Here is a 15,384-nt window from a genome sequence, read left to right as displayed (position 1 = left end):
GAGGCAGGAAAATAGATTGAACCCGGGAAGTGCAGGTTGCAGTTAGTTGAGATCACAACACTGCCCTCCAGCCTGGGTGACAGAACGAGACTCAGACTCAAAAAAAAAAAAAAAAGGAAAAAAGAAAAGCCAGCCCTAGCTCTTCATCCTTCATGTATCCCTGCCCTTGTCAGTGTGACTTCATCACTTCTCCCATCAAGAAGTTGAGTCTAGGCCAGAGGCGGTGGCTCACGCCTGTAATCCCAGTACTTTGACAGGCCGAAGTGGGCGGATTGCCTAAGCTCAGGAGTTCGAGATCAGCTTGGGCAACATGGTGAAACTCCATCTCCACTAAAATACAAAACCTTAGCTGGGCGTGGCAGCATGTGCCTGGAGTCCCAGCTACTTGGGAGGCTGAGGCAGGAGAATTGCTTGATCCCGGGAGGCGGAGGCTGCAGTGAGCTGAGATCGCACTCCAGCCTGGGCGACAGAGTGAGACTCTGTCTCAAAAAAAAAAAAAAAAAAAAGTTGAGTCGGTATCGGCATTCCTAGAATCAGGCTACTTTAGCCAATAGGATGAAATGAAGTCATGGAGTGACAAAGTGATCTTGTGCCAGATCTCAGCCTAGACCTCAAGATGCCTTGTGCCTTCTTCCACTGGCTCCCTCTGGACTCTGCCAACACTGTGAGAACAAGTCCGAGCCAGCCTGTGGGATGATGAAAGCCACATAGAGCACAGAGGAATCCTTCCCTAGCCCTGCACTCGGTGCCCCAGGGCCTTAGCATGTGCTGACCGTGTCCTCCCGATTGCTCTGGCTCACCCTCCCGTGACTTAGAGACACTATTCTCTCTGGAGACTCAGCTCAGGGAACCCTCTCCCAAGAGCCTTTACAGAACCATCCCCAGCCCCAGCCTGGGTGGAGGGCCTCCTGGGCTTCCTCTAGCCCAGCTTGTGTCGCTCTGCTTTATGACTATTCTTCAGACCAGTTGCCTCATTCACAGATATGGAAACTGAGGCCCAGAGAGGGGAAGTGACTTGCCCACGGTCACCCAGCTGAGGGCCGTGTTGGCCGCTCCCCAGCAGGTTTTGGTCTTTCCTTTCCTCTGCACCTCAGCCCACGAGAGCCTGGATGCGGCGATCCCGGTGGGAGAGGGAACCTGTGCCCCCACCATGTGCCAAGTCTCAAGTCAGGATGAGACTCCTGGAGGGTCCCCTGGAAGCCTCCACTGGCACCACCCCCCTCCCCACATCCCTGCAAGGTGGGGATGGGCAGCATTCCCTCTTCAGATGAGGATGTGAGGCACAGAGCGTAATGGCAGGCCAAGGTCACGTGGTCATGAAGGGCTGGTGGGGACTATCCCAGACCTTTCTACAGCGACATTCGGCCTCCTCCACGGCCTTGGGGCAGAGCCAGGGCCAGCTGCTGTGGAGAGGAGCAGACAGAAACCCAGGGCGGGCAACGGGGAGGTCTCAGTCTGGGGGAGCAGTGGACGGCGGGGAACCACCGAGGCAGGAAGATGCAGAGCAGAAAGTGAAAGGGACCGGAGGCCGAGAATAGCTGCGGGTGACAGCGCCAGGGGACTGCGGACGCTGCCAGAAAGAGAAACCAGGCGGCCCACGGAGGGGCGGGGCACCCACTCCTCCAGGAGGCGGCCCCGGGGCCGGGGAGCATGGGAGGTTCATGGCCAGGTCCCCGCTCACCCGGACAGCCCCTGCCTGGCCTGGCAGCCAGGGTGGATGCCCAAACTGTGGGAATAGAATTGGGGTGAAGGACTGTCTTGGGGCAGAGGGGATTCCATTTCTAACTTTAGGCCGACCTCTACATCACTTGGATCAATGACCATGAGCTTGTAAGATCTGGGACCCGCCCAACTCATCAAACAGTGCAGCGGTGAGGCAGGAGCTGCGCTGTGAAGGCAAGCCTGTTGGTTACCTTCTCCTAGTGGCTGCTGCTGTCTGTCTCTGGTGGTGGTTCCCTGCTGTGGTTACACTGCAGGCTCCAGAGACAGGCGGCTGGGGTTCAATCCGGGCTCTGCCGCTTGCTAGCTGTGTGACGTTGGGCAAAGTCACTTCACTTCCCTGGGCCTCTGTGACTAATATCACTGACTTCAGGGGGGTGTCCTGAGGATTAGCTGAATGAGTATAACCAAAGCACATGGAACAGCTCAGAGAAAGTGCCCGATAAACAGCTATTATTATCCAATGTCTGCATATACTGTACACACACACACACGTGGAAAGTCCCTCCAGGATGTGCACAGGGGCTCTTTTTTTGTTCTCTTCTGTCTCTTCAGGGCCTAGAACAGTGGCGGGCACACAGCAGGCGTTCAATACATGTTTGTGGAATGGAGGGAATGGGGCAAGGAGGAAGGGAGGGGAGGCAGGTGGAAGAGGGAAGAGAGAGTCAGCGATTTCCTGGTGTGAGGCATTGATTCTGGTGCTCTGTATTTAATTCTCTTATCACATTGCCATGAACCGCTTTGGTTAATTGAAAAAAAAAAAAAAAACTTGTCTTCAGGGAGAGGTGATAACAGAGTGGGGAGGTGGCTTGCAAGCTGTGGCGGTCTTTCAGCTCAGGCTGGCCCCAAGACACCCCCACCACAGCCCACTAAGAGCCCCAGAGAACCGCCTCTCCCAGGCCAGGGCCGGGGTGGCAGCTGTGCAGCCTGCGGGCAGCTAGAGAGGTGACAGGAAGCTCAGCAGGACGGGCTGTTCTCAGCCTACCCAGAACCTTGAGGCAAGAGGACAGGCTGTTCAGGACTGAGATCTGCATGTCCCCCGCCCGCCTGCCCAGGGGAAGTGTCACCAGCATCCAGGGCGGGACCTCTGCCCGGCATGAGGATCCTGTTGCTCTTCTGAGCTCTACGAGGAACTTGGCCTGCTGACTTTCCAGGAACGCCTCCTGCAACCAGCGGGCAGAGGGTTCGCAGCCCCGGTATGGGGAGGCTGGGGGCCCAGCCCCGCTCTGCCTGGCACCCTGTGCTGAGCTGCTTTGGATGGGCTCACCTCTCTAAGCGTCAGCTTCCCCACCTGCAAAACAGAGAAAACAGGGTACCACATGGAGGCCTACTGTGAAGATTAGTCCAACTTTTTTTCGTTTTACCATTAATTATTTTTATTTTATTTACTTATTTATTTTTATTTTATTTACTTATTTTTTTGAGACATAGTCTTACTCTGTTGCCAGGCTGGAGTGCAGTGGTGCGATCTTGGCTCACTGCAACCTCCGCCCCCCGGTCCAAGCAATTCCCCTGCCTCAGCCTCCCGAGTAGCTGGGACTGCAGTGTCCCACCACCATGCCTGGCTAATATTTTGAATTTTTAGTAGGTACGGGGTTTCACCATGCTGGCCAGCATGGTCTCGATCTCCTGATCTCGTGAGCCTCCCACCTCGGCCTCCCAACGTGCTAGGATTACAGTTGTAAGCCATTGCACCCGGCCTTTATTTATTTTTTTGAGACGGGGTCTCACTCTTGTTACCCAGGCTGGGGTGCAGTGGCGCCACCTCAGCTCACTGCAACCTCCGCCTCTAGGGTTCAAACGATTCTCCTGCCTCAGCCCCCCGAGTAGCTGGGATTACAGGCATGTGCTATCACTCCCAGCTAATTTTTGTATTTTTAGTAGAGACGGGATTCCACCACGTTGGCCAGGCTGGTCTCAAACTCCTGACCTGAAGCAATTCTCCCTCTCAGCCTTAGGAAGTGCTAGTATTACAGGCATGAACCACCGTGCCTAGCTGTCACCATTTGTTTTAAAGTAATGAACGGGGCTGGGCATGGTGGCTCATGCCTGTAATCCCAGCACTTTGGGAGGTCAAGGGATGGAGACCATCCTGGCCAACATGGTGAAACCCCATCTCTACTAAAAAAAAAACACAAAAACTACCTGGGCATGGTGGTGTATACCTGTAGACCCAGCTACTCAGGAAATTGAGGCAGGAGAATCGCTTGAACCTGGGAGGCAGAGGTTGCAGTGAGCTGAGATCACNGCTGAGATCACACCACTGCACTCCAGCCTGGGCGACAGAGTGAGACTCCATCTCCAAAAAAAAAAAAAAAAGTGTATATCAAGCTGAAACATAATCACTTCCATGCACACATCTGAAATGTCTAGCCTGATCCACGGAGCCACCACCCAGGCTGTGATACAGTGCGTCTCTAGCGCCCTGGATGGGTCCCTCAGACCCTCCCCACCTCCTGGCCAGAGGCAGCCCCTGCTCTGACTTTTGTCACTACCGACGAGTTTGGCCTGTTGTATCAGACGAGTGTAAGCAGACAGTGGGGATGTTTTCTAGCTGACTTCGTTCCCTCAGCGCCACGTCTGTAAGTTTCTCCCAGGTTGCATGTGGTGGGAGTTTGTTCTTCTGCATTGCTGAGTGGTATTCCACTGCATGGCTGTTTCATACTTTATTTTTATTTATTTATTTATTTAAATTGTGATGGAGTCTCACTCTGTCACCCAGGCGGGAGTGCAGTGGCACGATCTCAACTCACTGCAACTTCTACCTCCTGGGTTCAAGTGATTCTCCTGCCTTAGTCCCCCGAGTAGCTGGGACTACAGGTGAGTGCCACTATGCCTGGCTAATTGTTGTATTTTTAGAAGAGATGGGGTTTCCCTATGTTGGCCAGGCTGGTCATGAACTCCTGACCTCAAGTGATCGCCTGTCTCAACTTCCCAAAGTGCTGGGATGACAGGCATGAGCCACTGTGCCTGGCCCCTTTTTCACACTTTATTTCTCCATGACCCTGGTGGTGGACATTGGATTTGTCTCCCCTTGGGGGCTATCCTGAGCCATGCCACATAGACCTCTCTGTGAAGGCCTGTGGTGGGCAGGTACGTTTCTCTAGGTTTTTGCCCAGGACTAGGATTGCTGGGTATAAGGTATATGTATAGTCAGCTTTTGTGGACACTGCCCATTTTTCAGAGGGGCTGAATGACTACCATTCCCCATGGTGGCACCTGAGAGTCGCTGGGCTTCCCCATCCTGAATGGCACTCTGTACGGCCAGCGCTTCTGATTTTCATCCTTCTCTTGAGGGTCATGGCCACTTCTTTAGATGAAGTAAATATAATAATGAGAGAAAACTGCAAGGGAAATAGCAAGAGTGGATAACAATAGGTAGCTAATGCCTTCTACCAGCCCATGCCATGAGCCAAGTACTCACAACCTCACAATAATCCTAGGAAGTCCAGTGATTATCCCCATTTTACTGATGTGGAAACCAAGGCACAGGCAGGGTGTGGTGGCTCACATCTATAATCCCAGCACTTTGCATTCCAGATGGCCCCAGCTCCTGGTCTCTGGTAACACGGATTCCTTTGGTTTTCCACTTAGCACTCTGGGTGGTATTGGCTTCCTGCTGATGCTCATCTTTGGTAGTCTCATCATTTATGTATCTATTTCCCTCTGTTTGAAATACCTGATGTGGTTTCTGTTTTCCTGAGTGGACCCTGATAGACATACAGCAAGGAAGGGATTTGAACTCAGATCATGTGACTCTGAGACTCAAGTGTAACCATTCGGTGACACTGTCTCTTATTTGAGCCTTCCCTTGAAATTGCCTAAAGCTCCAGATACTGCCCCATGTACATGTGTCTCTCACCTTCCTTTTGTCTAATAGAGCTGAGTTGCAATACCGCCCATCACCAGCAGGGAGAAACCCATTCGGCCACAAGTGCTCTGGCGGAATTTCATGTTTAGAAAGTTTCCTCCGAAATTTTTCCTCAGTTGGATCAGAAAGCAAAAATAAATTTAAATGTGAAAGAAAGTTATCCTCCTACTAAAGGGAATAATAGCTTCATTTGTTTGTTAACCAGCCAGGTAGTTAACTATAAGACCTTTTGGCCAGTTGAGATTCTCAATGAACAGAATTCTCGGCAATAGTGAAGAGTTTACACATTCCTCCCTGCCTACACAACATTGGCAGGAAGAACAGATGCACAATTTCCCAGCAATTTTTGCCAAAAATAGCTTCCAGAGTCCCCAGGCATGGAAATTCTGATCTAACCCAGTGTGTTCTTTGGGTCTAGAAATTTCTTATGGCTGATCCTGCAAGTTCAACACAATGAGTTGCTTCCCTCTATTAGCAGGAGGAGGCGGGTGGATCTGGAGCCAGAAAGACCCAAGTTAGCATCCAGGTCTTTCAGTCACCTCCTGTGAGGCCTTGGGCAAGTTTCTGAACTTCTCTGGGTTCTGGTCTTCTTTTCTGCAACATAGGGTTGACAATACTTGCCCTGAGAGATTCTTGGGAGAATTAAATGAGCTAAAGTATGTAAGTGCTTGCAGTACATTAAAAAAAAAACACCCATAGCCTTTATTCTATTTTTTATGGATTATTTCTGTTCCATGAAGACTAAGGCTTCAGCTGGAGAAGGGGTTACTCAAAACATTTGGAGACTAGTCGCACACATGGTACGTTTGTTGGCATGACTTGAAGGCCGGGTGTCACCATCACTGGGAACAGTGACTGATATGCTGACATATGGCCTCTTCAGATGTCTTGGGCTTCCTTCCAGCATGGCAACTTCAAGGGAGTTAGAATTCTTATGTTGCAGGTCAGGGCTCCAAGAGCAAGTCTTCCAGCAAACAAGATGGAACTGTGTAGCCTTTTATGACCAAGTCTCAGACATTGCACGGCATCACTTCTGTAATACTCTCTTGGTTGAATTCATCAAAGCTCACTCAGTTTCAAGGGGAGGAGATATAGACTCCACTTCTTCTTTTTTTTCCTTCCTTCCTTCCTTCCTTCTCTTTCCTTCCTTTTCCCTTCCCTTCCTTTCTCATTCCTTCCTTCTTCTCTTTCCTTCCTTCCCTTCCTTTCTCCTTCCTCCCTCCCTCCCTTCCCTCCTTCCCTCCCTCCCTCCTTCCTTCTTTCCTTTCCTTCTTCCTTCCCTCCTTCACTTCTTCCTTCCCTTCTTCCTTCCTTCCTTCCTCCTTCCCTCTCTCTCTTTCTTTTCCTCTCTCCTCCCTCTCTTTTGCTCTCTCAACCTCCACCTTCCAGGTTCAAGCAATTCTCCTGCCTCTGCCTCCCCAGTAGCTGGGATTATAGGCAGGTGCTTCCACACCTGGCTAATTTTGTATTTTTAGTAGAGACGGAGTTTCTCCATGTTGGTCAGGCTGAGGTCGGCTGATCCCGACCTCAGGTGATCTGCCTGCTTCAGCCTCCCGAAGTGCTGCGATTACAAACGTGAGCCACTGTGCCTGGCTGACCCCACGTCTTAATCCAAGAAGTGGCAAAAACTTTACAGCTGTGTTTTCAAAGTGCCACCCCTTTTGACTTAGCCAGTCCACCCCTGCGTATCACCCCATCAGATATGGGAAATAATGCCTCTGCAAAGATGGTCACTGCAGCCCTGATGGTGACAGGAGATGATCAGGAATAACCAAAAGGTCCATCAATAGCGGGCTGCGTAAATACATCACGATGCTCCCACACAGTGTAATACTATGCAGTTAAAAAAATAGGCTGGGTGCAGTGGCTCACGCCCAGAATCCCAATATTTTTTGGAAGGCCAAAGCAGGAGGATCACTTGGGTTTAGGAGTTAGAGACCAGCCTGGACAATATAGTGGAGCCCTGTCTCTACAAAACATTTTTTTAAATAATTGGCCAGGCATGGTGGTATGCACCTGTAGTCTCAGCTACTCAGGAGACTGAGGTGGCAGGACTGCTTGAGCCTGGGAGGTTGAGGCTGCAGCGAGCTGTGACTGTGCCACTGCACTCCAGCCTGGGTGACAGAGTGAGACCCTATCTCAAATAAATAAATGAATAAGGTTATTCTGTGTCTATTGATATAGAACCATTCTGAATACTATTGTGCAGTGAAGAAAAGCAAGGTGCAGGACACTGTGTGTGCTAGGTAGCCTCCAGATGACCCATAATAATTCTCACTTCCTGGGACCTAATGTGGTCCCCTCCCACATTAACTAAGGCTGACCTGTGAAATTAGGAGGATATGGTGGAAACACATCTTCCTTCCAAGGCTAGATCATAAATGATATTGTGGCTTCCACTCTGTTCTGTCTTGGACCACTTGCCCGACAGAAGCCAGCTGCCATGTTGTGAGGACACTCAAGCAGCCCTATCGAGACATCTATGAGGTGAGGAGCTGAGGCCTCCTGCCAAAAGCCACATAATGAGCCATCCAGAAAGTAGAGCCTCCAGCCCCAGTTGAGCCTTCGGATGACAGCAGCCTTGGCCAACTGCTTGACCGGAGCCTCATGAGACACTGAGCCAGAATCACCCAGCTGAGTTGCTCCCAAATTCCTGCCCCTCAGAAACTGTGAGATGAAAAAACGTTATTCATATTTCAAGCTGCCAAATTTTGGGCTAGCTTGCTATGCAGCAATAGCAATAGATAACTAATACAGTATGTACATGGAGTCATCCATTCTCACATTGCTATGAAAACATACCAGAGACTGGGTAATTTATAAAGAAAAGAGGTTTCATTGGCTCACAGTTCTGCAGACTGCATAGGGAGCATGGTGCTGGCCTCTGCTCGGCTTCTGGAGAGGGTTCAGGAAACTTCCAATCATGGTGGAAGGCAAAGTGGGGGCAGGCATGTCACATGGTGGTAGCAGGAGCAAAAGAGAGAGGGGGGAAGGTGCTATATACTTGTAAATGACCACATCTCATGAGAACTCACTCACTACCACAGGGATAGTACCAAGAGGGATGGTGCTAAGCCATTCATGAGAAATCCACTCACACGTCCCACCAGGCCCACCTCCAGCATCAGGGGTTACAATTCAACATGAGATTTGGGTGGGGACACAGATCCAAATCATATCAGTATAGTAGCCTAAGATTTGAGTAAATGCATTAAGTATATTCTGGAAGGAGGCCAGGTGCGGTGGCTCACACCTGTAATCACAGCACTTTGGGAGGTGGAGGTGGACAGATCACCTGAGGTCTGAGGTCAGGAGTTCGAGACCAGCCTGTCCAACATGGTGAAACCCCATCTCTACTAAAAATGCAAAATTAGCTGGGCATGGTAGTGGGTGTCTGTAATCCCAGCTTCTGGGGGGGCTGAGGCAGGAGAATTGCTTAAGCCCGAGAGATGAAGGTTGCGATGAGCCAAGATCACACCACTGCACTCCAGCCTACGCAACAAGAGTGAAACTTCATCTCAAAAAAAAAAAAAAAAAAAAAAAAAAAGGCCGGGCGCAGTGGCTCACTCCTGTAATCCCAGCACTTTGGGAGGCCGAGGCAGGCAGGTCATGAGGCTAAGAGATCAAGACCATCTTGGCCAACATGGTGAAACTCCCGTCTCTACTAAAAATACAAAAATCAGCTGGGTGTGGTGGTGTGTGCCTGTGGTCCCAGCTACTCGGGAGGCTGAGACAGAAGAACGGCTTGAACCTGGGAGGCAGAGGTTGCAGTGAGCCAAGATAATGCCATTGCACTCCAGCCTGGGTGATAAGAGCAAAACTCTGTCTCAAAAAAAATTAAAAAAAAAGAAGTACTCCTGGAAGGAAGTAGAAGAAACTGGTATCAGAAAGGGAACCGGGGTGGCTGGGGGATGACAGGGCTGGTGAGGAGAGGGAGAGAGAGAGAAAGAGAGAGAGAGAGAGAGACACCAGCCTCGTATCTTTTTTGCATTTTGAACCAATCATCTTTTTTTAAAAATACACTAAATGTCAAATCGATAAATAAAAACAAAGTGGTGTTTTTAGGCAATCCCCAGTAAGCAGCAGCTGTGACTATTCACGTCACAGATATTTCCCAAGCTGCCAGAAGCTTCCCATGTGTATGTGTGAACAGAGCTGCAAACTTCATGGGTTCCTGAAGAATAAGGGGGGCCAGGGCTGAGAGGTGCACAGAAGCCTCACCGTGTACTAGCTTTGCACAGGGGGTGGGCAACTTAGCCTCTTTGAGCTTCCATTTTCTTAACTGAAAAATAGGGATCATGGGTACAGTCACATGGGCCAGGCATGAGGTAAACCCTTAACAGATTTGACTGTTATTACAGTATTTTTTTTTTTTTTGAGATAGAGTCTCCCTCATCTGAAGAGCAGTGGCACAATCCTAGCTCAGTGCTGCCTCAAACTCCTGCAATCCTCCTGCCTCACCCTCCCAAGTAGCTGCAAGCACGCCACCATGCTTGGCTAATTTTTAATTTTTTTGTAGAGACAGAGTCTCACTATGATGCCCAGGCTGGTCTCGAACTCCTGGCCTCAAGTGATCCTCCCACTTTGACCTCCCAAAGTACTGGGATTACAGATGTGAGCCACTGCACCGGCCAGATTTGGTTGTTTTTATTAATAAGGGCCAAAGATCCTGTCTTGGGCAAGGAGAAAGGAGGAACACACTGAGCCCGTTGTCACCACTGTGCAGGTGGTCTGGGTAGGTGGCCCGTGTGGGAGCAAAGCTTCCCAGGGTAGAAGCTGGGCAAGGGGTTATGAAGTAGAGCAGCTTCCCAGGATAGAAGCGAGGGGTTATGAAGGCACCAAAGACAGCAAAGGAGACTCCACCTTCCACACAGCACACCACCCCTCATCCCTCCCCATGCACAAAGGTGGCAGGCAGCCCTGACTGCAGGGATGCCCACGCCTGCACCTCTTCCCCTACCCCCTTGGCCTGATGGGCAAGTGCAGAGCAGGAGGCAGAGCCCACTGCAGAAGGAAGAGGCGAACCCCCTCCCAGGGCCCTGGGTGTGTGCTGGGTGCCACTCAGCCCTGCGTTCCAGCCACCTCCCCGCAGGACCCACGGTAGGACAGGGCAGAACAGAGACCCACCCACCATGAGGCAGTCCCTAGAGAAGTGGGAAGGTCAAGGGGTGCAGGAAGAACTGGGGGTCCCTGAGGTCAGGGGCTGCCTTGGGTGCTTGGCTCTCTCCTCTTGCTATGCCAGGAAGGGCGCTTGGGTGACAGGCACCCACACGCCTCCAGATTACTCTACAGGTGCCAGGGCATGGCAGCTGGGTGGGCCCAGGGAATTCCCACAGGGCAAACCTGGGCATCAGCATGGTAGGGCAGAAGGGGTGTCAGGAAGCCGGGCAGTGGCTCCGTGTCCCTGCATGACCTCGGCAAGTCACTTCTCCCGCTGTGCCTGGATCTCCCAAGCTGTCAGGTGAGGCATGGCCACTGGGCCTGAGGGCTTTACGGGCTGCCTGGGAGCAGGACAGAGATGAGAGGATGGGTTGTCAAGCCTGCCTGACTCTGAGGATGACCGGATACGGTGCCCCTTTGGGGCAAGTCCCTGGGGAGGCACCTCCGGCCTGGCCAGGGATGTGGAGGTGCTCTGCTCATGACTCACCCTTTCTGGGACTGGCATTGTCCCCTGGGAGGCACTTGCCAGGAAGGCCTTGACCTGGCCCCTTCTGCCTTATGCAGATGTCTCAGCCTTAGCTGCAGCCGGCCCAGGCCAGGGAAATGTTGGCTGCCTCCGTCCCACGGCAGGGAGGGGGATGGCGTGGAGATGCTGAGCGCCTTTCCTCTGGATGGTGAACATATCTGTACTCAGCTTGGTCACTGCGCCGGTGATTTCTGGCAACACATAACCAATATAACAACTTGTCCTCAAGGAAACAGCACCCTGACGCCCTCCCTCGTCCCGAGTCAGGGATCCCTGTCCGGTGCATCCTGTCTCGGGATCGGCCGCTCTTGCACAAGCCAAAAAACCTTGTGTAAACACTCTTTCCCTCAGCCCCCAAACCTGGTCACCATCCTTAGTGTGGGTTCCCTAGAAGCTGACCCTAAACAGGGGTTCGGTGACCATGACCTGGTGCTAGGTCACCCCTTAGGGGTCCTGATCAGGGGCAAAAAACTGGAATTTTATGCCCGTTGCATGTGATTGGTTAAGGGAGTACTCACTTCTGCCCTCTGGGCAGTACACAAATTCCTGGGAGCTTCTGCTTCTCCAGGGGCTGCAGGCAAAGCTGGTTCCAGCAGCAACAGATGGTACCTGGCCAGGAAATGTTGGTACCTGCTACTGGCAGGGAAAGTTCCCTGCAAGGAGGGGTAAAGGGATAGGGGCTGGGGAGGAATGTGGGGTGGACGCTGCAGTGTCTGTGACCACAGCCAAATGCTCTCCGTTTGACCTCTATTTCTGGAAAACGTTTGCTTCTCTTCCTTCCCACAGCAGCCCTTATCTGTTACCAGGACACCCAGGCGCCCCTAGCTAAACTCCCTGCAGCTCCACTAACTACTGCCCACCCCGAAGCAGAGGGGACTTTTTTTTTTGAGATGGAGTCTCGCTCTTGTTGCCCAGGCTGGAGTGCAGTGGCACGATCTCAGCTCACTGCAACATCCGCCTCCCGGGTGCAAGCGGTTCTCCTGCCTCAGCCTCCCGAGTAGCTGGGACTACAGGCGAGAGCCACCATACCTGGCTAGATTTTGTATTTTTAGTAGAGACGGGGTTTCACCATGTTGGCCAGGATGGTCTTGATCTTTTGACCTCGTGAACTGCCCACCTTAGTCTCCCAAAGTGCTGGGATGACAGGCGTGAGCCACCGTGCCCGGCCCAGAGGGGACTTTCTAAATGCCTATCTGAGCCAATTTTCTAGATCGTGCTGATTTTCTAAATGCCAATCTAGCCACCTAACCCCCTGCCCTTGGGTGGGTTCCCCCAGCCCTCAGAGGTCCCAGACTCAGCTGCCCCCAGGTGCAGAAAGTTGCCATGAATGAATGAACACAGGGTGGCCGCTGCAAGCCACAGCCCTCCCCAGATACCTGTTTGATGGAGACAGCAGTTGAGAAATGCGCCTCACCTATGAGAAGATGACTTCGTAAGTGTGATGATCGAATGGTGGAGGAGGGGGGTGGAGGAGTGTGAGGGGCCTGGACCCTGGCTGACAGCAAGCCGGGTGTGCTGGGGGCAGAACAGTGTGACTCATGCCAGAGGAGATCAGGAGATAGCCTCTGGTACGGGCAGAGCCGGGATCACTGAGGAGGGGCCAGGACACCAGGTGGGAGGCTTCGGCCATGGACGGTCCAGGCGGGAGATGAGGCGGTGCGGACCTGGGTGGCGGCCTCAGGGAGGAGGGATGAACAGACTCAGGACATGGTGAGGGCCTTGCTGAAGGGTCCAGTGTGGAGCCGGGAACGACTGTGGCTACATGGCAGTGGGCTCGAAGGCTGGAGGCTCAGAGAGGGGACCACCTACTCCCGAGTGCACCTCACTGCCACTTCCAGGAGCCCTCAGGGCACCGGGGCAGACTGTCCTACAGAGTCCTAGGGCCCCCTGGGGAGGGAAGAAAGGGCACCCGGGATCCCGTCCTGTCTGTGAGGATGGATCGGCCCCACACAAGCTCTGGGGTGCAGGGGGAGGGAGGACAAAGAGGAAAAGAACCCAGACAGCACCGCGCAATCCAAGAAAGGGCTGGATGTGGTGGCTCCCGCCTGTAATCCCAACAGTTTGGGAGGCTGAGGCGGGAGGATCACTTGAAGCCAGGAGTTCAAGACCAGCCTGGGCGACATAGTGAGACCCCCCATCTCTACAAAGAGTTAAAAAAAATTTTTTTAAATAGAAAACCTCCAGGCCGAGCGTGGTGGCTCATGCCTATAGTTCCAGCACTTTGGGAGGCTGAGGTGGGGGGATCACGAGGTCAGAATTTTGAGACCAGCCTGGTCAATACGGTGAAACACCACCTCTACTCAAAATATAAAATTAGCTAGGCATGGTGGCCGGCACCTGGAGTCCCAGCTATTGGCGAGCCTGAGGCAGGAGAATTGCTTGAGCCCGACAGGCAGAGGTTGCAGTAAGTCGAGATCGTGCCACTGCACTCCAACCTGGGCAACAGAGTAAGACTCTGTCCCAAAAGAAAAGAAAAGCTCCAAAAAGGGGTTGAATCCCTAACACATCCCCCAGGCTGTACACCCAGGTGCTGGTGCTGGGTTTGCTCGCCCACATGCAAGGGGGTGTGAGGGGGGCTGGAGCCCATTATCACAGGCAGAGGACTCAGAGGCTTGGACAGGGAGAGGCTCTGCCCCAGGCCACCCAGCTAGAGGGAGAGGGTGTCATCCCCAGTGCAGCCATGACAACCCCATCCCTGCTTCCTCTTGAAGCCATTCAGAGGCCGCCTGCCCCTACCACCAGCCCCCTGACTTTCTGCCTTCAGCAAGCCCTGGCCAGAGTTATGACTTGCCTGGGTCTTTCCCTGTCCTGGCCTTGCAGGGTTTCGTTCTGATTCTCAAAATAACATGGTCTCCTCTGTTGCTAAACTGTCTTCCCAGAGGATGCTGGGTTCCCAGCAGGGCTGTTATAGGCAGCGGGGGAGGAAGGAATACACGGCAGATGTCCCAAAAAGCTGCTCACCATTTTCTAGGCTCTCTGCTGAAGGTCGTGTGTGTTCTCCATTTTATTTATTTATTTATTTTGAAACGGAGTCTCTGTTGCCCAGGCTGGAGTGCAATGGCACGATCTTGGCTCACTGCAACCTCTGCCTCCTGGTTCAAGAGATTCTCCTGCCTCAGCCTCCTGAGTATCTGGGATTACAGGTGCCCACCACCACGCCTGGCTAATTTGTGTATTTTTAGTAGAGACAGGGTTTCACCATATTGGCCAGGCTGGTCTTGAACTCTCGACCTCAAGTGATCCACCCACCTCGGTCTCCCAAAATGCTGGGATTACAGGGGTGAGCCACCATGCTCAGCCTCCTTTATTTTTTGAGATTAGTCTTGCTCTGTTGCCCAGCCTGGAATGCAGTGGTGATCTCGGCTCACTGCAACCTATGTCTCCTGGGCTCAAGCAATCCTCTTGCCTCAGCCTGAGTAGCTGGCATTGCAGGCGTGTGCCACCACATTTGGCTAGTTTTTGTATTTTTAGTAGAGACAGAGGTTCACCATGTTGGCCAGGCTGGCTCAAACTCCTGACCTCAGGTGATCTGCCCACCTCAGCCTCCCAAATTGCTGGGATTATAGGTGTGAGCCGCTGCTCCCAGCCTGTTTTCCATTCCTGAATCACATCTGCAAGTCTGTGTCAGCTTAGCTGGGAAGCACCACCACAAAGCCGGCCCTGGTGTGGAAACCCTCAGAACGAATTGGTGCAAAGGGTGAAGCAAGTGACATGTCCAGGCAGCCGTGAAATTCCAACCCCAATTGTTTTTTTTAAGAGACAGGATCTCACCCTGTTGCCCAGGCTAGAGCACAGAAGCACAGTCCTGGCTCACTGCAGCCAGGACTGATGGGCTCCACCTGCCTCAGCCTCCTGAGTAGCTGGGACTACAGGTGTGTGTGCCACCACACCCAGCTAACTTTTTAGTTTTTGTAGAGACAGGGTCTTGTTATGTTACCCAGGCTGGTATTAAACTCCTGGCTAAAGCAAGCCCTCCACCTCAGCATCCTGAAATACTGCGGTTACAGGCATGAGCCACCATGCCTGGCTCAACCCCACTTTCTCATGATCACCTAAGGCTTCAGTGGCTCCCCAGGGCTAGTGACACCCAACCGCAGCTCTGCCCTTG

At 52.4% G+C, this 15,384-nt stretch overlaps 1 long non-coding RNA gene across 1 annotated transcript; it reads right to left on the bottom strand.

Moving 5' to 3' along the window:
- Positions 1-10,939: 10,939 nt before the first annotated feature.
- LOC108312218 lies at positions 10,940-11,913 on the bottom strand. Its single transcript, XR_001828547.2, has 3 exons — positions 11,795-11,913; positions 11,238-11,452; positions 10,940-11,091 (listed from the first exon to the last, which is right to left on the bottom strand). It is a non-coding gene; the product is annotated as an uncharacterized LOC108312218 (long non-coding RNA).
- Positions 11,914-15,384: the final 3,471 nt, after the last annotated feature.

Source organism: Cebus imitator, unplaced genomic scaffold (assembly GCF_001604975.1).
Source record: "Cebus imitator isolate Cc_AM_T3 unplaced genomic scaffold, Cebus_imitator-1.0 Scaffold122, whole genome shotgun sequence".
Taxonomy (NCBI): Eukaryota; Metazoa; Chordata; class Mammalia; order Primates; family Cebidae; genus Cebus; species Cebus imitator.
This window is presented reverse-complemented; position numbering and strand designations above follow the sequence as displayed.